Genomic DNA, 25,311 nt, shown 5'->3' with positions numbered 1-25,311 from the left:
TGCTGTTTGGCTTGGGCTCTTCTTTGCTGTAATTCTTCTGAATGTACAAACATGCTCTTCTCCGCTGGCGCTGTGACTGATTACTGCTCACAGATTATTAGAAATGTTCAATTTCGTTTCTTAAAGATCTTAAGAATACAGAGAATTAATATTTGGGACCAAAGGCATAATTACTCAGGCCACTTGGAATAAGTTATTAATGAGGGAATGATTGAGTTTATTTTAATGGTAATTTAATAATCAAATTTATTTTAAATCACATCAGTTATTTGCTTAGAGCTTTTCGCAGAACATATTGTTTCTATTAAATTTACAGATAAAAATCCCTTAAAACCCACAGAGATCTAGATCTTTTTGTTATCATTTGTATTATTTTTTGAGAAATATTTGTTTTTATTTGTTTCTTGTAAGGGAAAACTCCATCCATCCATCCATCCATCCAATTTTCTATTGAACAGGAAAAACTCTATCTTTTGCTTCTGGTCATAGGGATTGGGGAATCTCCCTATTACAAGGCTTCAATGTTGGTTTTATTTTGTGCTCCACAGGTTTGAAAAGAATAAGCACAGCTAATAGATCAAGGTCACATGATTCTTCTTAACAGGGTTAGTGTCATTGATCAAATAAGACGACACATTCTGATTGGTCGTGAGTAGTCATTGGGAGCTGACAGCGGTACATTGACCCTACAGCACATTACAGTCTTTTTCTCACTTACTTTCACACACACATACACACACACCGACACACGCACACACCCTTGTACCCACACAAAGGGTGATCAACCTCGGTTGCTGACCGCCACAGTGCACAAAAAAGTCAAATTATGAGAAATAATGAAAAGGCATCAATATGAATTCAGCGGAGACTCGTTTCATTCTGTTTTAGACAGCGGTTTTCAGCCTGTAATTTTCTGTAAATGTTAACATGGTCAGACCTACCTATTGATTCTATTATTTTTGACCTTGCATTAGTGTCGGCTAATCTCGCATGCCATAAAATTTCATTTTGTTGTGAAAAATACTCGCAGGCCCTCAGGGTGAGTTAGACACCGGCTGCGGCACCCTTGGGATTCATAAGTGCACACGCGGGTAAACAAACCATACAGCTAATGCTTCTTAGACGACTGAGCAGCACTGCAGGTTACATTTCTTCCTAAACCCTTTTTTTTCATCTTTTTCAAAGTGACTTGATGTGTGGTGTGGTTGCAAAGTCTCGTTCAAAGATAAATGCAAGCTTCCTCCAAATAGATATTGTTCTCCCTCCCTTTCTTCAGTGCAAAAGGTGACGGGAGCAGTTATTAAAGAGAATCCGATGCAATGCACATCTGTAGCGTTTGGTTTAGCAATCCTCTCGCTCTCTGAGGTCACGCGCACAAGGTCGCCACATTTCGCCTATTGCTTTCAAAGGGTAAATCAAGTTTTTTTGTGTGCGTGTTGGAAACAGCTTACATTGCAACTCTGAATCGCGCTGAAAAGCCATGTGTACGTTCAGAATATAATAAAAGCAGGGGCTTATACCTTTTATGTGGCCTTCATTTATCTTTATGAGACGTTTTGGCAAATAAAGTTTTGTAGAGTTTACAGTAAACACATGGTACACCAGTAAAGGTTTTGTTAGGGCTACAATTTAAGACTTTTTTCCAGTATTTGATTCTAATTCTAACAATGGCAGCTGTTATTAGTCTGTTTTCTCTAAAGCTTAAACATTGGCAATTTTAAAAGTTGACATTAACATGTGCAACCAGTTATTTCTATAAAAATACTTATACTTAATATTTATTTAGCTAGTTTTGCATGCATTTCGTTAATTTCAAATGTATAAGTACCATTATGTAAAATCTTTTCAACATAATATTGAATAAAGTTAGTTAGTGAAGTTATTCTACAAACTGAAAGGTTTTAAGTAAAACTTTCACATTTTCTCTAAAAATGTTAGTTTTTTCAATTAAAGTTTTTCTTTTTTTTTATTAAAAGTATTAAAGTACTATTTTATTGCAATAGCATGTAAAAAATAAGAGTGTCATAGCCTACTACGTGGTCTCAACTTTTATACAGAAAAGGATAATTGTAACCAATGGCTTATTTTTGGGCAAAAACTAATTATTTTGAGTTGAAAATGAATTGTATGTGTTGCAAAACAAGTTACCAAACTTGACAACAACATCAATAAAAGTAACAATGCAAACTGTGACGTCATTTTGGTCATGCTCCACTGCATGCTGGGAATACCTGCAATGCAAAAAAATAAAAATAAAATAAACTTAATTTTATACTGGTAAAGACTACTCAAACTTGTGGATAAATTGTAAAAGGTTTTCTATTTTGGAATTAGTACACAAACTCACTATCACCACAATTTTAATTTCTTTCTTAATATATATTTATTGTCACAATTTTCAAAGATGGAAATTATATTAGTTTTCTCATCTCAAAATTAAGTGAACATAATTTAAAATAATTTTTCTACTTTGGTTTCAGATGTTATTTTTGTCATGTGCCCAGGGGCTATGCACTTCTGACAAAGAAAACCTAAGAAATATTCCAGGTATTTTTTTATTTACATGATATACAGTATATTGTAATACATTTGCCTGTCAACATCGCTTCCCCATCCTGTTAATGCTGTGTAGTATCACTTTAAATTCAAATCCATTTCTTTAGTGACATCCTCCTACAGGAAGTGACATCATTTTGGAGGAACTCAGCAACACAAACACCTGTAAGTATCAGCAATGTCTTCGTGATATTTTGTTGTGTTAGTTGGTTTGTCTCACTCACCTAAAATATCCATTGAGTTTTACATGGTTTTATTGAGCTTGAAAATAAATAAATATAAGTTTAAAATGTCAGAACAGCAGCATTTGAACAAGAGCATATTATGAAAGATATGAAAAAGACATACCATTTTATAGAAATACTGCCTTAAACACAAACATATTTGTTTTTAAAACCAAACAGTTCAAAAGATACAATATTTCACCAGAATCTGGGAAAATACTAATTTTGATCACACCGAAATTGGATGTCTGGAATTCCTCCAAAGCTAGTAGATGACATCATATTATATAATCATATCATGTTACACCATTGTAGGCCATCCACAACAAGATCTTCTTGCATATTTAGCATAAGGCCATATTTACTGGTTTCAAAGAGCTGTGTTGAAGTTTTTAGGACCTTAGGAAGCATAGCTTTCAATCTTTGAGACTCAAAAACATCAAATACCAAGCATGCAATACCCATGGCACACATCATTTTTACACGAGTGCTACAAAATCATTATTTATACTGTAGTGTTCTTCTGATCACAAAAAAATTACAGACATATTTCATCTAAAAATTCCTTTAAAAAAAAGACAGAATATGGGATTAGATGCATGCAGAATTTTTTTAATATGTTTCTTAAACGGTAAATATGTACATTTCATTTTCTCCTTAACCAGATTGACGTGTTGAACCAGCAGTGGAATGAAACGGTCTGTGTAACGGCTGGATCTGAGGTAAGCCACATCAGCTTCTTTGCAGGTCGACCCGGAAGTGGAGCAGAATGTCCAGGAAGGAAATGGTATGTCCACAGGTTGCTTTTGTTTTACAGGTTGTCCATTGTGCTTTGTTTAACCTGTGTCCTATTTCCAACTTGATTGTTTAACGTGTCGTAATAATGAATTCGCAACTCGGAAATAGGAGTTTCTCAGTTCCACTTGAAGGCAGGTCAATAATTTTTTCAGGTGCAATAATAAATATTTAGTTTTGTATAGCCAGAGCTTTGACTAGTCACGAGTTATTTTGGTCCATACTGCAGTAGATTAGTCAAAAAACACCAACAGGACAAGCAGTTTAACTCAGTTTAAAGTGATCAGTCACATTTCATATTGCTTCTGTGTGGCATTTAGGTTGGGTTGTGTGAGATATAATATACTACACTGCGTGGACATTAATTTCATAATGACATGATGGTTTGGCAAATCTAGTGATTGATAAAACCCTCAAACCCTCGTTGTATCAACTTGGTAATTTGTAAATGCATATTTATTGTTGGACATTCTGTTACGACTACATTTGTTTGTGTTCAATCTACTTACATGTATGCAATTGAAGTTTATTAAGTCCATTTGTTTTGGGACCACATTAATCATTTTAGTTGCATTAACTGAAATGGGCTGGGGATTTCTAATTCCCAGCATGCTTTGGGTACTGGATCGAGTTTTTTTTAGAAAGATGAAATAGCCTGTTAGTGTTTAATGTTAATGTGGTATAATTTTTTTTGCTTAATTAAATTGAACTAAAGTAACAATTCTTAAACATTTAGTCACAACTTAATTTTATTACATTCTGTGGCCGGTTGCATAAACTATTAAGACTAGTGTTACAAGTTGACTAACTAATCTATTTGAATCCAAAAAAATGTAACCCTGATTAGCCCTAACTTATTGCTAGTTGTTCAGACACTTTTTAAGACGCAGTCATAAACTAGTGGCTGTTTATGCAAATGGCCCCAGTTCACATACATTTTAATATGGGACTTAACTTTTGTTGACATCTAAATCTGGACAGTGAATTTCTAGTTTGACAGCATGCTTTGCATGGGACTGTTTGGTAGAGTAAATGTTGAAATTAAGTTTTTTGTGTGTTTTTGAGTAAAGAGAAAGATTTGTTGGTGATATAACTGATCGATATAAAAAATATATTATTTCAACGAAGGTATTTAAGAACTCAAACCTACAGTTAGTACACTACCGTTCAAAAGTTTGAGGTCGGTAAGATTTTAAAATATTTTTGAAAGAAGTCTCTTTTGCTCATCAAGGCTGCATTTATTTGATCAAAAATACAGTAATACAGTAATATTTCAAAATATTATTACAATTTAAAATAACTGTTCTATTTGAATATATTTTAAAATGTAATTTATTCCTGTGATCAAAGCTGAATTTTCAGCATCATTACTCCAGTCTTCAATGTCACATGATCCTTCAGAAATCATTCGAATATGATGATTTGCTGCTCAAGAAACGTATATTATTATTATCAATGTTGAAAACAGTTGTGCTGCTGCATATTTTTGTGGATATATTTTCAAGATTCTTTGATGAATAGAACATTAAAATGAAATCTATTAGAGCATTATAGGCTAAATGTCTTTACTGTCACTTATGATCTATTTAATGCATCCTTGCTAAATAAAAGTATTAGTTAAAAGTATTGAAAGTATTAAAGAAAAAGCTTACTAACCCCAAAACTTTTAAACTGTAGTGTACATTAATTCTTATTTTTTATACGTTCATCCTGCGGTCACTTAGCACGTCCACATTGGTTGTCATAGTAACGACACTAAGGTTCAGCGCACAGTTTTTTTTTAGTAATAAAATGTTTCACAGATTTCAAGTACACTATTCAAATCTCAACACAACTGATTTGTTTTGTTTTACACACCATAGAGATTCCTGTTGACATTCCAACCACTCGCTTCACGGTCACTAATAATCTGTTCACTTCATGTCAATCATATGCGCTCAATTATCACATCACTGTAAAATTATTTTAGTGTGTTTTTAAATAATGCTAATTACTAGGAAGGAGATGTGTTAAATGAAAAGTAAACATTACTTGTAAGTAATCAACAGAAAAAATCAAAGTGGTTTCCTGAAATACATTAGCAGTCTTTATTAAATTGTTCTTTGTGTTCTTTTGGAACCTTGTCTGGATTGTTAAAAAAGTAATGATAATAAATTAAACAAGTAATAAACAAGAACAAAAATGGTTTAGCCCAATATCAATACATTTAGTTACACAACTTTGAATTTGGCAGATCCTATCCTATAATTATCTGAATAAATGAAAGGTTTTAATGGCATTCCCAGTGTGTTTTGAACTTTTAGAGTTAAATTTAATATCATACATGACAAAATACTGATGAGATTGTGATACATATGATTAGAATAATTATATGATTATTCAAGAGAAGACAGAGCTCTAAAAGTCTGTTCATATCCTGAATAATAACTATATTAGCATCCACACCAGCAGACTCTGCAGTTTTGTCGCCTGTCGCTTTAAATGCTCAAGATCTTAAAAGCAGGATGGATTCTGATTGGCTGTCAATGTTTTTATCGTTCGACAGCTGGAAAAAAGTAGTATGATTCCAACGATATCGTTTCCTTTGCCGTTAAAGTTGTCCTGTGAGCTCTGCTATTCTTTTATATTTAGAATGATTTTTAGAACTATGTATTTATCTTTATCGTTATAGTTATCGTCCTTGGTGTGAACGGGCATTAGCATTGACCTTTTGATTTCCTCATTCAAACAAAACACTTCATCGTGTTTTATGGACAAAGCTTTGGCCATGGCAATAATCACCCTACACTTGTATTATTTTGCCTATGCTGCCATTTATTTAAAAATTATTGCAATATACTCTAAAATATTTGTATTTCTGATTACGGTCTTTCTGATAATATTTGAAATGTTGCTTGTGGTGAGTGATTTATGCATGTTGCTTTAATGAGCAATTACACATAGAACAGAAGCATTTAGCATATTCATGTGCGCGATTGCTAGTTTGTAGTTAAGCGGAGACTCGTTTGCGTTACTTTGACACAAGTTATTTTATTGGGACTTAATTCAGTTGAGTGCAGATTAGATTTTACTAGTGAAAACGTGTTTTCCAGTCCTGTGTACAATATAAATCTAACGGACTGTGGCCGTTCCGTCTGAAGCTGAGACTAATGACTACCTATCTAAAGCCCTGTTTACTCCTGGTATTAAGATGCGTTTTGGTCGATGAAGTAGACGAGGGAGACACATTCCAGTTTACACCTGGTGTTTTAATCCGTCTCTTTTGTCTACTTTCAACCACTTCTGTCCTGATTTCTTCGAGGGAAGGTCTATGGGCAGGTAAATGTATGTTTTTTTCAGATCTTTCAATCTAATGGACAAAATAAGCTCACACAATTTACATATGAACATGATCGTACATGAGAGAAAACATATGGAGAGCATCAGCTTTCGTTTCTGCTCTGACAGCCGCGAGACCAGCCATACGCTGTGAGTGTGTGTTAGAAATCAGGAATGGTGAGAGAACATTGTGCTTGGTACGTTTTTAGTCTTCAAACCAAACTTGAGTCTCCAGCCGACTAAGTTTAAATCCCGTCCCGTCCGTTTGCACATTAGGCCATTAGGTGGAGAGTATTTTGTGGCTATTCGAATACATTCGACCACATGAGCATTTACACTACAAAAGCAATCCGTTCAAATGCGTTTTCGACTACGTCTTGAAGTGGTTGAAAGTGGAAAAGCTCAAATCGTTTTAGACCCCATTTACACCTGTATTTTGCATCTTCCACTTGTGATCCGATCGACCGAAACGCATCTTAATAACAGGTGTAAACAGGGCCTGAGCAGTAGCTTACCAGGTGCCAAACAGTTTTACTACTTTACTACTGAAAAAGAGTATGGCTGGATCTCAGTGAGGCAGGACTGTGTATGCTTCAACTGTTTCAAACTGCAACTTTCATATTTTCTTTGGATTTAGTTAATGTTACTTGATTAACTCGGATGCGATGTTACAGCAGCATTGATGCTGAAACGCTCATGGCTGACTGGGTGCCAAAGATCTGCTGCATGTGAAACTCTTCAACCGTTCCATCACTGGATTCACGTTTTCTGCATGTCACTTTGCTTAATAATCTCCTAACAATCCTTCAACTTGGCTGCACATTCCGGAATCCTCAAAGCATGAAAACAGCTGGCTTCCAACAGCCCGACTGTCAGGGTCTCCTTCGCTGTCCGTGATGGAAATATCAAACCAGTGAGCTGGAAGTGGACATCTCAATCTAAGTCCTTCTCAACATCCACCACCACACACGTCCTCCACATAATTCATGCGCTGTGAGCTTTCACTGGATGCTTTTCAACCTTTTATATGTTTTCTCTTTTTGTTTCCCTTTTTGCTATGTTTGTGTAAAGCTGGGTTCACACACTATATGAAATTTTCAGTAATTTTCACAAATTTCTGTAATTGTAAACTTTATTTCTCCGTGTTAATATCAGTAAATTTCAATGTTTGATTATTTTAGGAATCTTTTGTTTACTTAATGTAGACACATTTATTTGTACAACGCTTTCCATGATACCTTGTTTCAAAGCAGCTTTACTGAAAATCACACTGATTTATATATAGATATACATTATATATAAATCAGTGATCTGCTCCAGCTCATTAAAGCAGGATGGCTTCTGATTGGCTGTCAATGTTTGTCAATCAGCTGGAAAAAAAACTGTTGTGAAAGTGATTCCAATGATATTATTTCTTTGTTCCGTTATCGTTAGTTATTTATCTTAGTTATGATGTGGACTCTGCAATTCATTTATATTCAGAACAATATTTTATAATATAGGCCTATCATTATCGTTATCGTCCTTGGTGTGAACCAAGTGCTTTATCAGAGCACGTTTCAGAGCTGGGTGGTGATGATAATATAACAATGATACAAGTCATCCTCCAGTTTTAGATTTAGCTGTATTGTATATGTCAGTGCCACAGTTTTGTTATTTTTCAGTATTGACTGACTGTACATTTTGCCATATGTACTTCCTGTATCAATATAGCAGTTTGTAAGTGAAAGTAAACAATTCTCTGAAAGCATCAATGAAGATATTATTCGGTTGTCTTAAAGGGTTAGTTCCCCCAAAAATATAAATTCTGTCATTAATTACTCGCCCTCATGTTCATCTTCAGAATACAAATGAAGATCTTTTTGATGAAATATGAGCTATTTATGTCCCTCTATTGACAGTTACGCAACTACCACTTTGACACTTCAAAAAGTTCATAAAAAGCTTGTAAGACTAATCCTTATGAATTGAGCGGTTTAGTCCAAATTTTCTGAAGAGACATGAGGGTGATTAATTAATGACAGAATTTTCATTTTTGGGTGAACTAACCCTTTAATTGAAAAATATCCAGTTGCCAAAGAGTCTAGTGTGAGTTTAACATTTGCAAATTTGTTTAGCAGTCATTTAAGTGACCGTGTTAAGAAATATAGGGTATAGCTTTAATTTCAGTTAGTATGAAGATTTTAGGCAGAGTTACTGTAATGTGATGACATTCATTACAGTGGTTGAAAATTACTTTAGTGTGAAACACTTGTAGTCTCATTGTCAAAAATCTGCGCACTGAAGCAAAACCAAATTGAAAACTATTGTCAGAAAGACATTTGAAGAAAGGTGACTTGAGACAATGAGGTTCTCTCTATATTTTACTCATCATAAACCATATTATTAAATAGATAGCAATAGAAAGATGCAGTTTCATCCCAGGTGGCCCAACAAATGCACTGGAAGTGTCTTCACACGGTGCTTTGATGCTCTACATGAGCGACATTAAGTATGCTGGCTAAATATTTCAATGTTGTAATGGAAGCATTAAAAAATATGACATTTAATTCTCAAAGTGGTCTATTGGAGCATACAAACGCACTGGATAGATTTGCCCCATTGCTTCTAGAACGATTCACCCCATTTTCAGAACAGACCAATCAGTTTAATATGAAACCCCTTGTGCTTATATAAATTGCGTATATCCGAGGGTTGCATGTACATGCACCATATTTTCTCATATTGCCAACTGCAGATGAATGAAGAGGAGAAACACAATCGCGGGGTTTGGTAAAAAGCGTTCTGTGCGCCGTGCCGAATGGAATGACTGACATCCATTTAGTTGATTTGCCTCTGGCAATGAAAAAACACTTTTGAAATGAATAGCATCTTTCCAATCCCTTTCAAAATGTCCATATCTCTCGTGTGCAAGATTTCATCTTTCTTTAGCTTTTCACATAGCACCAGCACTCGCATTCAGCTTGCAAGCAGTAGGCATGGTTTTGAATTAGCTGAGGCCTTATTGTCATATATATTCACATTAGAACATATGGGGTTTAATATGAAAGTCGTGTAGTATACATTTTCTAAAATGGCAAATAAAAATGTTCAATACGTCGGACAATTTACAACCATTCAGTCATTGGCACAATACAAGTAAATCAACTATTTTATTCTTGTATAATAGAACAAAACCAACTGATCATTATTTATTTTTTTTCAAAGAGTGGGATAATTTGTAACCATTCAGTCATTGGCACTATAATAGTTAATAAACTTTTTTATTCTTGCATAATAGAATAATACCAACTAATCAGTATTTTATTTATTTTTTTCAGATTTTTTTATAGCATAGTGGTATAACCATTCAGTCAATAGCACAAATTAAACCTATTTATTTCAGCCCTGTTTATTTCAACTTTGGGTTTATTTTTCAGTAATGTCTGACTGTCTGTACATTTTGCCATATGTATTTCCTGCATTAATTTTCAATACAGAACCACTTAAATTGATTTTCTAATAAGAACACTCTCAGAATTATAGGGTTACTATCTGTAATAGTGTGGACTTTTTATCCAAATACTAAACCTCTTTGTCTCAAGCGCTCCACTTCTCTGGTGAAATTATAGTCTTAGCTTTTTGTTTTAAGCAGACATGACTCTTTTGCAGGAATCTTTAGTTTTATTTTCTCCGGGTGCCATGACTTTTTCCTCTTCATGTCTTATGCCTCCAGATCCAAATCAAGCGGTAATGGACAGATAGCTCTCATGTTTCTGTGAGGGACTACAAGGTGTCTCCATGGGAGGATGAGTGTGATAAATAAATGAGCAGATGAGTTGGTCTCTGACAAGTGAGGGACACGGCGTATCGGGCACGTTTTTGATAGTGATCTAATTCAACTGGCAGCCACGGATGTTGATTAAATCAGAATGTCAGACACTTGACAAGTCGAGACAAAAACTGACGAAAAGCCTGTTGGAACAGCGGGATGTGCCGCAAGATCGTCATTCCCAAAACGTGTCTGGAAAGGAAGACTCACTTGGGATTGTACCGATGTGCTCGATGTTGCCATCATCAACCCCGTTAAACCCAGCCATAGCCCTCTGACCGTCGTTCACCTACAGCTTCGGAGTGTGTGTGCTTTACTAGCAAAAAAAAATGCAAGTACAGTTGAGAAGTACCCCTGTAATTATAGAGCGAACAAAAGCTTTCTTTGGAAAGGCAACAAAGGAGTATCAATGGCACATCATTCGGAAGGCTGGGCGGGAACGCTGCAGATGGAGGCCTCATTGAATAGCTCTTTGAAAAGGGTGGATGTCGGAGCAAAATGGCTATCACGCTCCAGTAAGGATGTTTTGCGATGACTTTGTCAGTGTCACTTACACATTAAACCCGTGTTGTCTTTTCTCACATCTTGTGTTCGGTGAGAAAACCTTGTGTTTCTCATTTTCAGGAGTCTGTTTCGTAATGCGATGCAATCACAGATCATCATTTAAATCAACTAGACCAGCATTTAAATTATTCAGTACATTCAGTCAGTAACACTTTACAATAAGTTTTTGTTTGTTAATAAAATGTAGGTAATTTAGCTAATTCAATTAGTTAAAGGGATAGTTCACCCAAGAATGAAAATGCTTTCATTAATTACTTGCTCACTCTCATGTGGTTCTAAACCTGAAAGACTTTCATTCATCTTCAGAACACAAATAAAGATTTTTTTTGATGAAAGATGAGCTATTTATGTCCCTCCATTGACAGTTGCGCAACTACCACTTTGACGCTTCAAAACGTTCATAAAGAGATTGTAAAACTAATCCATATGAATTGAGCGGTTGATCCAAATTTTCTGAAGAGACTCGATCGCTTTATATGATGAACCGATTTAATTTAAAGTTTTATTCACATATAAACATTGATCAGCGATCATAAAAAGAAGCTCAACCGAATCAGCCTGACATGCGAGAACAAATCTCTTGCTGAAGCTCAAACGTGCTGCGTAACACAAGAATAAACCTCGTTGGTTCTTGTGGAAGCTGAAAGCGCTCAATTGGATTAGTTTTATGAACTTTTTGAGGCGGCAAAGGGGTTGTTGTGTAGCTGTCAATGGAGGGACAGAAAGGTCTCAGATTTCATCAAAAAATCTTACAGGTTTGGGACAACGTGAATAATTAACAATAGCATTTTCATTTGGCAGCGACTATTTGCACTAAGTGAAAATCGCATATTTTCTTGGTAATAGATGCTATTTACACCAAGTAAGAATAGCCATAGATTTTATTTAGCAGCATTTTCTTTTCAAAAAGTGTAAATAGTAGCCTACTGTAGTTACTATTTGCACCCCTTATTGGGACAATATAGCCCTCCCTACACCTAACCCTAACTCTCGATAAACACTTTATTATTAAAAAGCGTTAGGCAATTTAATTCCACTTTTTACATATTTTCTTCATATTTATAAAAAAAATTAAAGATCATGTCAAAAGTGTCTGCAACGTGCCTTACCCCTGCACCACTGCACTTGCACAGATCACAGGTGTTTTGTACTTTTCTCTGGACCAACCAGACGTCAGTGGGCGGAGTTAGTGTGAATAGCCTCTGCCAACAAGGCGGCTATTTGCTCTTAGTGTAAATAGAAACTACGTTTTCATTTTTGGGTAAACTATCCCTTTAACATGAGCTAATAATGAAAAATACTGTAGTTCTGCCGCATTTATTAAATCTTAGGAAGTATTAATATTACCAGGGTGGGAACACTTTACAATAAAGTTCCATTAGTTAACTACATTAGTTAACATGAACTAACAATGAAAAATACTTCTAAACCATTAATTAATCATAGTTAACAATAATTTCAACATAACTAATACATTGTTAAAATCAAAAGTTGTATCTGTTAATATTATTTATTGGACCGTTGCTAACATAAACTAACAATGAACAGTTATGTTTTTATCAACTAATGTTAACAAAGATGAATAAATACTCTAACAAATGCATTGGTCATAGTTTGTTAATGTTAGTTAAAGCATTAAACGTTAAGTAATGAAACCTTATTGCAAAGTGTTACCATTCAGTCTTTCAGTCTTTGAATATTTACAAAAGAAGACCATGTGCGGATAAAACTTTCAAAATCAAACGTCATGAGAAGTAAATCATGAACACAAATACGTACAGATGTAGCGATGGAGCCGCCCGTTCGCTGTTCACCTCGTTCTCCGCACGCCCACACAGAGGTCAGGGTAGCATGTAGCCAGGCCTTGTGCTAATCTTCTTTGTCACTCATAAAATTTACACTACATCTCCCTGTTGGAGGCCTGTCATTTTCCTCCTGCCTTCAGCTGTCACCACACACGAGTAATTACTCGGAGGGTTTGAATGGGCCCTTGATTATTTATAGGGTCGGATGTCTGAAAAAACCTTATACGCTGCTTTGAATTATTTCACATTAGTGATAATGCATGAAAACGAGGACTTTTTCTCCTTCCAGAGCTCAGGATAATCATGACCACATAGGAAGTGTCTCGCACCGGCAGGACTAATGATCGTAAAAGATCTTCTTCAAATGGTTCGGAGGAATGAGACTAAACATAATTTCAAGGCTGAGTGAGAATGTCAGGAAAAAGTACTGTGATCTTTTCAATGTTGTGCAGAACCTGCAGACTGATCTCAAGGAGACTGGCTATGTCGAAGATTGAATGTGATTTAGAAAGCTTTGTTTGCAAAGTTAGATCCTACTGTGTCTGTAAGGTTGAGTAAATACGTGGACAATGTGGTGGTATTGAAACGCGTTTGTCCCAACAATGGCTGATGTGTGTTTCAAACAGTATTTTTAGTGCAAGAATTTACCGTTTTTAATTACAGTTTTGACTTGATTTCCAGTAAATCTTAAAACCATATAAACAAGATGTTGAGACTTTTCATACATTGCATCTTGAGTAATTTGTCATTATGCACTATCAGATTTTTTCACTTAACTTGTCTGTTCTTTCTTTTGATGTTCAGATATTCATACAGCTAAATATTCTAGCGGTCATACATTTTTTTTTGTCAAATGGTCAAAAACACTGGCAGTGGCTGGCAACTTTATAAAAAATGCAGGCGAGGAAAGAGTTAAGAATAGCCCTTTTGGCTTGCTCAAGTAAGGAACCGCCTAGCAACGCCCTAGCAGTTTTGGCATAGGCAAGGGCAGTTTTTGACTTGTATTCCAGTAAAAACATCTTAAAATCAATAAAACAGGATAAATAAGATATCTTTAATATAAGGCAGATTTGTTTGCTTTTTAAAGTTAAGCTATAACAGAGGCAAGCTTGTAAGAGCTGTTTTGATGTTTTTTGGAGTGCAAACTCTTTAAGCTCTGCCCTCTTCTTGAAAGGGGGCCTGGAGCACCTTATTTACATTTAAAGCGACACACACACACACACACACACACACACACACACACACACACACACACACACACACACACACACACACACACACACACACACACACACACACACACACACACACACACACACAGACAAGGGTGCAATTTTAGCTAAAAGTTCACATACACACTCTGAGGACATCAGAGACTTATTTTACATCTTGTAAAAAGGGACATAATAGGTACCCTTTTAGACAACGTTTGTGAGTTGAGTATTAAACTCCTCTGAAGACGCATGCTGAAATAGTGTGGTAACTTTTTCTTTGTGATTTCACTTCCTGTCATCCTGAGATTATGACTCATCCCGTGGCTCTTTATGTCGATTGCTGCCTTTTACAATCCTGCTAATGGTCCAATTCTGGATTGTTTTGTTCACCTGTTTAATAGTTTTTATGCACACGGATATCATAAACCTCTCTGCCTTCTTTTCAAAAGAAAGGTCAAAGCAGATAATTGTATTGCTCAACTGTTGTCTTTCACTTGCAACTGATCTTCAGTTGCATGGGGTTTCGCTCCATGGATGAACATTTCTGCCTAGTATTTACATCCAAGTATCTGTAGCTCAGGTAATTTGATTTAGGAAGATTTTGATGAGAAATGTTCATATGGAAATCTCTGATGTTGCAGTTTCCGACTTTACAGAGTAGGTCTGTTCCTGAACAAGGGGAATGCTGAGAATAGATCTGAATTTTCAAAGCTGAGATACAGTTATGACAAATTGCTAGACATGCAAGAGCTTTGAAACTTGTTTGCCATTATTTGATATCCTCTTGTATAGTGCATTGAAGTGTTTCCGCTGTGTTTTTCAGTCAAAACAGGCTTTCGCTGTTTTTTTTTTTATTGCATAGCTTTCTGGATATTTATTTTTGGATTTTTCTTTCTGTAAATAGAAGATAGCAGACAGACAATTATTGGGCAAATGTGATAAGCAAGTAATGCAAGTAAGATTTCAACTTAAACGTACATTTTACATTTATCAGATGCTTTTATCCAATGCGACTTACATTGCATACAAGATACAAATTTAAATTTTATCAGTTCTTGCTTTCGCTGGGAATCGATCCCATGACCTTGTCACTCACATGAGCTTCAAGGCCAACACTTAGCCATAGCTCCAATGCTTTTCATATCGCTGCTGACAACTTCCCATGCTTCCTCTTCTTTAAACTAACACTCAGAGCTTACTGTGCACATGTGAGAGTAGATTGTCTTTCAGTGATGGACAATGCAACCTTCACCATTATCAGAATTGTCACGGCCTACCTGCACAACACTTATCTTTATCTGGAGCAGCAGATGGCCTTTCACACGTGTCGTTGTTGTGACTGAAGCCGTCTCCTCTTGATGTGACCTGGAACAAATGAGCCATGAGAGCAGATATACCATCAGCGTTACACACCGGAGCCATTTGACTCTCTTGGACAACATTGTGCTCTCTCTCTGTGCTCTCTCTCTCTCTCTCTCTCTCTCTCTCTCTCTCTCTCTCTCTCTCTGGCTGGCGTGATGTTCAGTTTCTGTTTCACCATAATGCCTTTTGGCTTACAGCAAATTGGCACAAAGATGAACAATAGAGAGTTAAAAGACTAGAGCTATGTGATCTAGGTAGAAGTTAAAGCTGAAGCTGCAATATGTCACAGTGATGTTCTTTGGTACTGTATATTGTGCTCAAGGACATTTATTAAAGGGATAGTTCACCCTAAAATGAAAATCAAGTCATCGTTTACTCACTGTTGTTGTTCTAATGCCGTATGTCCTTCTTTCTTTTTTCGGATCACAAAAGGAGAATTGTAAAAAAACAAAAAAACGTTATGCTCATGCAAATAATAGCAGCCAATAGCGAACAGCGTCAAGCTTTTAAAAAATAATGCAAAAGTATTACGTCAATAACCGCAGGGTGAGTAAATGATGACTTAATTTTCATTTTAGGTTGTACTATCCCTTTAAGATTTCATGTTGACTGAGAAGACAGTAAAAGCAGTATTAAGTAGTGACCAGGTGAGGTTTTGAGGTTCGCCTCAGTTTATATAGACACTTAAAAATTTACAATTAGACTCATCTCTACAACTTCTTAAGGTTTGTGACAGTGTCACAGGCTCCACTAAAGGGCAAGTATTTGAAACAGTGAATTTCTTGCGACAGCCCTTGATACTCGAAGAGCTATATTTAGGGTGGATAACTAGTACTGCACAGTATAATCTGACATTTGGACCACAAGGGAGTCTTACTGCATCGCTCGCAAATGACAGTGTCACTGTTGGTTTGCGTCCCCGGTGGAATAGGTTAAAGAGAACAAAACATGTTTTTGCTGTGGAGCGCTGGCCCGGCAAGACAGATCTAATAAAACTGGATTTGATTGCAGGGTATGATCTGACGGAGGCTGTCATTGTTGAGTGAGCCTCTTGAGTCCAGTGAGTGCAGGGATGGGGGGAGGAGGAGGAGGAGGAGGAGGAGTGGAGCTGCTTGAGGAAGGACAGAGAGAGTGATGCTCAGGGTCAGGGGTGAAAGACGGGACCGGAAGGACACAAGACGATCCTACAGTACGTCTGTCTGTCTGTCTGTCTGTCTGTCTGTCGCGCATTGTCTCTCGCCTGTTGTGTTGTTCATTTTGTCTATCACTTGTTTCGTTCGTTCTATCTATATATCGCTTGTGTCGTTCTTTCTGCCTCTCGCTTGTTCTATCGTTCATTCTGTCTCTCGCCTGATGTACAGTTCACTCTCTTTCGCTTGTGTCATTTGTTCTCTCTCGCTCGTGTCGTTTGTTCTATCTATATATCGCTTGTTGTAATTTGTTCTCTATCGCTTGTTGTGTCGCTGTTTCTATCTATATATTATATATATTGTATTGTTCGTTCTCTCTATCGCTTGTATCGTTCATTCTGTCTATCGCTTGTTGTATGGTTCTTTCTCTTTTGCTTGTCATTTGTTCTCTCTCGCTTGTATCGGGCGTTGTCTCTCGCCTGTTGTGTTGTTCATTTTGTCTATCACTTGTTTCGTTCGTTCTATCTATATATCGCTTGTGTCGTTCTTTCTGCCTCTCGCTTGTTGTATCGTTCATTCTGTCTCTCGCCTGATGTACAGTTCACTCTCTTTCGCTTGTGTCATTTGTTCTCTCTCGCTCGTGTCGTTTGTTCTATCTATATATCGCTTGTTGTAATTTGTTCTCTATCGCTTGTTGTGTCGCTGTTTCTATCTATATATTATATATATATTGTATCGTTCGTTCTCTCTATCGCTTGTATCGTTCATTCTGTCTATCGCTTGTTGTATGGTTCTTTCTCTTTTGCTTGTCATTTGTTCTCTCTCGCTTGTTGTGTCGTTTGTTCTATCTATATATCGCTTGTATCGTTCATTCTGTCTATCGCTTGTATCGTTCGTTCTCCTTCGCTTGTCATTTGTTCTCTCTCACTTGTGTCGTTTGTTCTATCTATATATCGCTTGTTGTATCGTTCATTCTGTCTATCGCTTGTATCGTTCGTTTTGTCTATCGCTTTTATAGTTCGTTCGTTCATTCTGTCTATCGCTTGTATCGTTCGTTCTCCTTCGCTTGTCATTTGTTCTCTCTCACTTGTGTCGTTTGTTCTATCTATATATCGCTTGTTGTATCGTTCATTCTGTCTATCGCTTGTATCGTTCGTTTTGTCTATCGCTTTTATAGTTCGTTCGTTCATTCTGTCTATCGCTTGTATCGTTCGTTCTCCTTCGCTTGTCATTTGTTCTCTCTCACTTGTGTCGTTTGTTCTATCTATATATCGCTTGTTGTATCGTTCATTCTGTCTATCGCTTGTATCGTTCGTTTTGTCTATTGCTTTTATAGTTTGTTCGTTCATTCTGTCTATCGTTTGCATCGTTCGTTCTCCTTCGCTTGTCATTTGTTCTCTCTCACTTGTGTCGTTTGTTCTATCTATATATCGCTTGTTGTATCGTTCATTCTGTCTATCGCTTGTATCGTTCGTTTTGTCTATCGCTTTTATAGTTCGTTCGTTCATTCTGTCTATCGCTTGTATCGTTCATTCTCCTTCCCTTGTCATTTGTTCTCTTTCACTTGTGTCGTTTGTTCTATCTAAATATTGCTTGTTGTATCGTTCGTCCTGTCTATCGCTTGTATCGTTCGTTCGCTTGTTGTCTATTGCTTGTTGTATCGTACGTTCTCTTTCGCTTGCCATTGTTCTCTCTCGCTTGTGTCGTTTGTTCTCTTTTGTTTGTATCATTTGTTCTGTATCGCTTGCATCTTTCGTCTATCATTCTATCTATCATTCTATTGATCTATCGTTTGTTCTATATATCATTCTATTGTTTGTTCTTTCTGTTGTTCTGTCTACTGCTTATTATATCTATTGTTCATTATATCTATCTATCTATATATATATATATTGTTTGTTTTTTATATCGTTCTCTCTACCGCTTGTTCTATCTATCTATTGCTTATTATATCCATTGTTCTTCTGTCTGTCTGAAGTGTGTACTTCTCAACCTTGCTTAGAATCCACTCATATTAGTATAGTATGATTGGATGTTTTTTTTTAATCTCTATTATTATGTTAATAAATGTGTTGACATTGCGGTATGATGACACATTTTTCAATTTGCTCTTACATAGACAGACTGTAATTTATCAATACAACTTAAATCACATGTGCAGTAAAGTATATTAGGCTTGTCCACAAAATAACCTCTCCGAATGCATAACCCTGGGAGACAGTTCATTAGCTTGTCAAACACGCGTCTCTTCTGGTCACAGTGGTCTCGTTGCGGCCTCGAGAGCATGCCAGGTCTCGCTTGCATCCAAGGTGATCAAACCTGCGTCAGCCTGCACCTGCCGGCACCCTGGGGAGAACACTGGGAGCACCAACAACAAAATCTACTGAGCACACACTCGGGGAGATCCGGCGTGCGGTGCTTTCAATCATGTTATCTCTTTGCCTGAGGAAAGTATCAAAAAACCTGGTGAGCCCAGGGTGCGCTCGACAGCCTTTGAGCTTGACTCCAACACACAAATTGATCAAAGAACAGACAAATGTTACTCAATACTACTTCCCTCCACGAGGATATCAGTTCTCTAATACTCAGGTTTGACAGTAAATCACCTCTAACAAACAACTCTACAATTTCATTCGCCCTTTTCAACGGTGTATCTGTCCGTGAGGTTTGGTTTCTAGGGACGATCTATGACCTTTTACCACAGTTAACAAATGACGCTGTGAGGATTTTGATGCAATGATTCCTACTTTTCTCATATTGTAGTTTTCTGTGAACTTGGGATATTGTAATTAACTAAAAGTACATTTTTTTTTGTTTAACTGATTTACTCAAATTAAACTGAAACAAAAATAAATTAAAACTATATATATATATATATATACATATAAAATACACACAAAATAAACTAAACTGCAGCTTGATAAAAAACTGTAGAAACATATCTACTTTTGATGGAACGAGATATTCAATGCAATCAAATGATATTCATAAATCAAATATTTGAAATTTGATTGCACTTCCTGTATGCGATTTGGTACTGTTGATCCATTTGTTTTGCATCAATCTCGCAAGACTGAAATGCAATTGTTGTTTTGATGCTAGCGATTCCTGGTTCAAGACCAGCTTGTTTTGGCCAGCTTTTCTGTCACCGAAACGTGCGGAGCGGTTCAGACCGAGCACCGGTGTCCCGTCGATAGAGAAACGAGCCGTTAGAGCACACGGTAATCCATTAGGTGAGGCCCGGTAGAAGTTTGGGGATGTGTAACTGGCAGATTTTGCACTTTATTCAGTGTTTGAATTATTTCTCAAGGGAGAGCATAATGGTCATATAAATCTCTCTGTGTGTGCAATTACTAAGACTGGCAAGGTCTATTCTCTCCCGAGTGATCGTCTGTGAACAATGACATATTACCGGCCGGCCGGCTACGGTCATTAAGATCTGATATGGGATTTATGGGCAGTCTTTAAACACGAGACGGTATAAAAGAGATTTGAATACAGGCAAAATAGCAGAGGATTTTGTCCCTGTGCGGTGTAATGAAGTGTGATGGAAAGGAGAGGGGATGAAGGGTTATTTTTAGGCCAGATCAATTTAACAATGAGCGGAATGAGTCAATTGCTCTCCGAACTGTCACTCCACTGTCCGGGTGTCATCATGGCCTGCTTATAATGGTGCAAGGCAACTGTAAGCAGCCAGGGACAAGATGGCGGGTCTCGTCACATTGTTTTGACACATGAGATGTCCAATGCAGCACTGTAATTGACGTACCTTTCAAATGGCCTCATGGTTTGACATATTTAAAATAATGTAACAATGAAATAGCCCATTATACGGGAGCTCTGCCTTAACTACCTGTGCTCTAAATAGATGTTGTTAGGGGAAGGAATCATTTCAGCCACTCTTAGGAAATATGAATTTCACTCAGCGCTCCAGCCGATGTCAATCTTCATATTGTACACAGGGGCTCATTAGCGACTACAGTAATCATGATGGAATCATTGCATAAGAGACGAACACAATGTGACTTCTTACCGTCGCCGGTGCTGTTTAATGACCACGGTTTAAATGGGATTTATCAGTGCAAGCCACAATTCGCTCCAACCCAAGGAAACTATTTCAGAAAAGAGGTCATAGTACATGTTTACACTGGCATATCAATGTCTATTCAGTATGTGGAGGTAATTTGCGTATAGATGTCTTAAAGCTAAAGTATTCAATATAGTTTGGTAAAATGGTTGGTTCATCCAAAAATTCATATTCCAAACTTTCTTTTTTGTATTCATTTGGAAGTAAAAGTCGGATTTTTAAGCTGTTTTTCCTCCAATAAAACAAAAGCAGACTGCTAACTCCAAAAAGGACCATAAAAGTGACCATATGACTTGAGCACTATATTCCTGATGTCATACAATAGCTTTGGTTGCCAAACAGACTGAAAATGAAGTCATTATATTGCATTTGCATCAAGCCAGTGGTTTATTTTATGGTGCTTTTCTTCAAGCTTGGCGGTAAAAATCACCATCTTCTTTCATGGAAAGCAGCAGCTCTGACATTTTGCACAATATCTCCTATTATGCTTTACTTTACTTTTAAGGGTCAGAGAGGGTGGAAAAGGGTTCAGTATGTTGCTCCCTTAAAAGAAACATTTCTAATTCTCCCCGCTGATGTGCACATCGCAATAAGCTCATTGTAATTTCCGATGGCAATTAAGAGGCCTGCGCTCCCAAACGCACCAATGAGAGAGCTTAGGTGGAAGATGTGTTCATTGAGAAGTGAGAAATAGATCCTTTGCCTCATCACATTAGTGCCGGCCCCTTAAAGTGACTGTTTATCATGAGGTGGTGCTCCAGGTTTTAATGAGCTCACTCTCTGTACTAGTATAATTCCAATTAGTCGGCTCTTTTCATACGAGGACGTGATTACTGTGAGAGGCCTCCATTGTTTTGTATTCAGTGGCGAGAGCAGCGCTTTGGTTGTTTCAATCTTGTTCCTCCATGCCGGCCGGCTGACAGGAACATTACACCTTGTTCTGCGTACTGGGGGATACTAGCTCATTAATACACAGGGGATGGTTTAATTCACTGACTTCACACATAATATGATAGATGTGACGGAGCACTCAAATTCAATCCCTAGCTCTGCCATTGAGCTGCAGACGTTACGCTACAATAGAAAAATGCTGGGATTTTTCTGTAAATACCATCTGATGTTTTTATTAAGTTTAACTGAAACGGATGTAGATTGTTGAATGAAAACCTGTCAATATCATGTTCAGGACAAAAAAATCAAAGGAAAGATTGCGATGTGTAATAAATGGATTTTGGCATTAGTATTTTCATGACAAATCAGCAGATATATTTTAAAATGGCATAATATTTTTTTTTTATTATCATTGAGATATGTGTGTTTTTTCTGATTGTGTGTGTGTGTGTGTGTGTGTGTGTGTGTGTGTGTGTGTGTGTGTGTGTGTGTGTGTGTGTGTGTATTAAAATATGTTTTATATATATAGATCTTTCTTCATAAGGACACACACACACACACACAATGATGATAAGAATAGAATAATAGGAAATAGACGAACGAATAATAGGGAATAGATGAACACTCAAAGGTAAAGCTCTGTACCAATTATTGTAATGTGAATTTGTGGTGAACATGTAGTTTTAGTGTTCATCTGTGTGGTTGCTAGGGTGATCTGGTTGCTAGTCATGTCTCAAATTGTGTCCAAGTTTAATACTTTGGGTTAGTGGTTTGTTCAGATCTCAAACCTTAAGTGTGAGCAATAGTACTAGTGATGCTGCCTTAGCAAGCACCACTAACTAGAACCAATGGTCTCATTGTCGCATAAATACCTTCCATGTCTCAAAAAGCATAGTCTGGAAATCATCAAAAGTTTGTTGCTACACTGCCATAACATCTATGAGTTCTTGTTCTTGAGTAGCTCTCGACGTCTCTGCAGCCATTACAACAATTCTGGCCGGTGCCACTTGACGAGCCCAAGTTATTTTTGATCAAAACGCATGCTAGAGAAAAATCAGTCATTAGCAGAAGCCATTTCAGCTGTCATCTTGTTTGGACAGCTTGCAGCTCCCACGTCACGACAGGGCAACTCTCAAGAAAACGGGTCTGCTAGTCTGTGATGTTTTTATTCTCACTGTTTACAGAGACACTCAGAATCTCGCCTGTCGTTTGGAGTTTAAACGCTTTAACTTTATTTTAATCATGCCGTCTGTTGTTCAAAGACATCTTCAAGAGTAATGATTGAGGTAGGCCTATACATGAAAAGAAAAAAGGAGAAAGAATAGCACAAAGTCATTTCTTTTAATGAAGATAGATGCAGTAGAACTGCACATGCACAGTTGACATTTGGGATGGGTGGATCGATCTTAAAATATTGATATATTATCCTCCTATAACAATATATAATTAGATTTGATTCGATTTTTTTTAATTGCCTTCAAATAATGTGTATTATATGCATTGTAGCTAATGAAAGAATCGATTTGTCTTTCCAATTTCATCTTATACCATATGAGAAAAATAAACAGCATTTATATATTTTACTTCACTAAATGATGATTTGTAATATTGTAATTTCTGTGTTGGTTGATATGAGCTTGATATGTCGATATGGTTGTTTAATGTAAAGGTATATAAAGGTAAAAACAAAAACATTGATATTTTGTTTAATTTTAATTTAATGTAATTTTAATGATGGGATATATATATATATATATATATATATATATATATTTATAATTAAACAATGTGACAAACTATGTTTTTAAATTATATATACATATTATATAATCTTGCATAGTATATAATCTATATATATATATATAAATTTAATTAAATATATTTAATTATAAATATAAAAAAATTTATATAAAAAATTATAACATTTAAGTGCAAAACCATATACTTTCCATATCGTTTAAATTTTAACATAATTTTCTTTGTTTGATCTGGGTTTTTGTTGTTGTTTTTTTTACTTTGTGTGTGTTATTCGTCATCTACACACAAGCACAATCCGTAGTAAGGATACATTACTTGATTTTATTGTAGTGTGTTTTTTTAGACAGATCAAAATAAGATGTAGGAGATGTGCCAAAATAAGACTTTGGCAGCTGAGGGTTCGGAAAGATGACCCTTCGCCCAAATTCCAAGGAAAACAAAGGAAGCGAATAGCAGCCAGAGACAGACATTTATATAGGCGCAAAGAAAAACATCAGAAAATCTACACAGGATTTAGATTCATCCTACAAATCGCTGACAGAGGAGAGAGAGAGGATAAAAAGGATAATCTGTGAGAAAAACCCTTAAAAGAATCAATTTGGCAAGGTGTCTGGGAATTTGACTTTCTCCAGCACTGTGATTCCGGCTGTCTCACGGCAGAGTCGGATGACTGTCTTTCTGTCTCCCTGACAGGCGGACCAGGGCCAAATTGACAGTTCTTTTAAAGCGCCTGACAGAAAGCGGCATTAATTAAGTCATTGCCGGACTTTAATTGTGTTAAGAAATAGGAAGGGAAAAAAATCTAATATGAGAAAAGGTTACCAAGTCCTCTCTGGTGTCAGATTTTCTTCTTTCCATGAATATTAATGCGTCTAATGAAGACAATCTCAACCTCATCTCCCCATTGTTCCATATTCAGGTGCCAGGCTTCAGGAGCCTGTGATTTGTTGTTAAAGAACAAATATGTCAGAAAGAGACGACTGCCATGCTTTTATCAGCAATTTATAAAAATGCCTTCTTCTCGTGATGGAAAATCAGAGCTTTTCAGGTACGTTTTATTTTTAAACGAGATAGAAGTCTGACTTGGATGGCATATATGATGTACAGGGTTTGCCACGCAAAATGATCTTCCTATTCATTTGAAAATGGCAAGCAGGCAATCAGTGCGGGCTGCTAATTTTATCATATCCATTGGAGAACAATTAGACAGGAGGCCACGCAAATGGCATCTATTATGGGTCATTGAATTCTCTTGTTGCGGTCCCCTGGAAGAAAAAAAAAATCTTTCAAATGAAACAAAACAAGTCTATTAGAATCCTGACGGAGAGCTGATCTCCGTCAGCAGTAAAAATCATATCCCAAATTGAACATGGGTCGGTATAAGGTGAATTTTGGTTTATAGGTCAACAGAATTCATAATAATAATAAAAAAAAAAAAAAAAAAAAACAGCTTGTAATTGTAACATGTAGTGTTGTCTAGGAAACAGTTTGCTCATAAAGTAGTTTATTTACAGCCAAGTTATTTTGAAAATGTAGAAAATGTATCTACACTATACAAGCTAAATATTGGTTAAAAACATTGCATGTATCTATGTATATATTGTACACTACTGTGCGAAAGCTTGGGGTTGGTAAGATTTTCTTTCATGCTCAAAAAGGCTGCATTTATTTGATCAAAAATACAGTAAAACAGTAATATTGTGAAATATTACAATTTGAAATAACTGTTTTCTATTTGAATACATTTTAACATGTCATTTATTCCTGTGATGAAAAGCTGAATTTTCAGCATCATT

At 36.4% G+C, this 25,311-nt stretch overlaps 1 protein-coding gene across 1 annotated transcript in view; it reads left to right on the top strand.

The window, feature by feature from the left end:
- The first annotated feature begins 2,480 nt into the window (after positions 1 to 2,480).
- The window catches only part of tshz2 (teashirt zinc finger homeobox 2), a 122,344-nt gene continuing 99,513 nt past the window's right edge, over positions 2,481 to 25,311 (top strand). Inside the window, exons 1-3 of the mRNA XM_077218861.1 lie at positions 2,481 to 2,547; positions 2,664 to 2,721; positions 3,446 to 3,502. The gene's annotated coding sequence lies outside the window, so the exon portion shown is untranslated. The remainder of the gene's footprint in view (positions 2,548 to 2,663; positions 2,722 to 3,445; positions 3,503 to 25,311) is intronic.

This window comes from Siphateles boraxobius, unplaced genomic scaffold, assembly GCF_051911475.1.
Source record: "Siphateles boraxobius isolate OS27281-9 unplaced genomic scaffold, OSU_SipBor_1 77, whole genome shotgun sequence".
NCBI lineage: Eukaryota > Metazoa > Chordata > Actinopteri > Cypriniformes > Leuciscidae > Siphateles > Siphateles boraxobius.
This window is presented reverse-complemented; position numbering and strand designations above follow the sequence as displayed.